Genomic DNA, 1,830 nt, shown 5'->3' with positions numbered 1-1,830 from the left:
CACAGCACATTCCAAGCAACGGATCCGATGCTGTCTGTACTCTGCGCTATACAAAATCAAGGCCCTTTTTACAGCCTGCTTGCCACAAGCCAAGATCCTCGTGCAACNAATCACATTTGGGGCTTCAGTCAGATTATTTTGTTCGATCTTTCACCATTTGGTTCTTCAGTACTTATTGTCAATAACCGACCTTCAATGAACAGAAAGCTAGCACACGTTGATAAAGGAGCGTTATTTGTCAAGGTTTAAGGAAAATAGGGAAACATCTGAGCACATTTTGGATTTTTTAGCTCGCACAAGAAGCAACTTTGATTCAATTGTTTCAAGTGATTCTAGCCCAGATTAAAACACCCGACTTAAATAAAAACGTTATAAGAACTGTAATTGTCAAAGGCCCATATGATGCAAATTGGGAACACAACTTAAATACAAATTGGCATACGATTGAATTTGAATAAATTCTAGTCATTTTTGCTTCGATATCACACTCTAGCCACCTATTCTATCATTCTGACTAATTTATTCTTATATCAATCTCTGTTTATCATATTTGTGCATACAGTTTTATGCATTTTACAAACTGGCATGACCAAGACTCGCTATAAAGGTTACCATTATTACTAATTATCCACTGGTGAGTTATTTGGAAATTCATGTACCTAGCTTCATCAGCTTTAGCCAGAAAATGCCGCCGTTATATCTGAATCAAATATCCAGGCAATTGAAAAAGAAAAAGCCAAAATCAAAAGGACAACATAATGTGTTTATTTTCATCAAAATTGGAGTGAACAAATGAGAGAACTTTTGATTTTTGCTAAATATGTTTTAGTAATATGTTTGATTCTCAGTATTTTTCAAGTAATATTAATTATTAAAGGGGGAGATAAGTCGCTCTGCAGTAATCATAGGCCGATTTCTCTCACTTCGAATATTGTGAAGGTGTTTGACAAGATCATGAAGTCCAACCTTGTTGAATTTCTGGAGGTCAATGAAGTCCTTCCTCCTAGCCAGCACGGGTACCGAGCACATTTTAGCACGGTTACCCAACTCATTGAGCATTTAGAGCAGGTCATTGACGAACTGGAAAGGCACGAGTCAGTTGATGTTGTTTACTTTGTTTTTACCAAGGCCTTTGATAAAGTAGATCATAGCCTTTTGTTGAACAGACTTCATGACATTGGAATCCAAGGCAAGGTTCTCAATTGGATAAGAAGCTTCATTCATAATAGGAAGCAAATTTTTAAGGTCGAGGGATCCCTTAGTGACATAAATGATGTCAAGTCAGGTGTTCCCCAGGGCTCCCTCCATCTTAGGGCCTCTCCTGTTTACAATATTCGTTCCCCCCCTTCAAAGGCTTAGTATTACTGCCAGGGTCTCTTCTTATGCTGACGATACAAAGTTAATTTCTGGTAGGAATGACCAAGATTCCAGTAGCCTTGCAAAGGACTTGGATCGAATCTACTCTTGGATAACTGAGAGCAATATGGCCCTGAACGGAATGAAATTCCGCTCAATGACGTTTTGGTCAACTCCTTTAAATACTCCACTCGTAGATAATGGAGGTAAAGATATTGAGCAGGTCTCATCTATGAAAGATTTAGGTGTAGTCCTCCAAAATAATGGAAAGTTCGATGAGCATATCCACTAGAAGGTGGGTAAAGCTTTTCAAATGTGTGGTTGGATACATCGAACGACTAAGTCCAGAGATAGCACCACGATGCTAACTTTGTACAAGTCGATTGTCCAACCACATCTTGAATATGCTTCACCCATTTGGGCTCCAATGAGTTCAGCAGGTTTGCAAGAGGTCGAACAAGTCCAAAGATGTTT

At 38.8% G+C, this 1,830-nt stretch overlaps 1 protein-coding gene across 2 annotated transcripts in view; it reads right to left on the bottom strand.

Moving 5' to 3' along the window:
* LOC131890588 (tetraspanin-33-like) overlaps positions 1-1,830 on the bottom strand; it is a 30,052-nt gene that overhangs the window by 5,787 nt on the left and 22,435 nt on the right. The window lies entirely within an intron of this gene.

This window comes from Tigriopus californicus, chromosome 11, assembly GCF_007210705.1.
Source record: "Tigriopus californicus strain San Diego chromosome 11, Tcal_SD_v2.1, whole genome shotgun sequence".
Classification (NCBI taxonomy): Eukaryota; Metazoa; Arthropoda; class Copepoda; order Harpacticoida; family Harpacticidae; genus Tigriopus; species Tigriopus californicus.
This window is presented reverse-complemented; position numbering and strand designations above follow the sequence as displayed.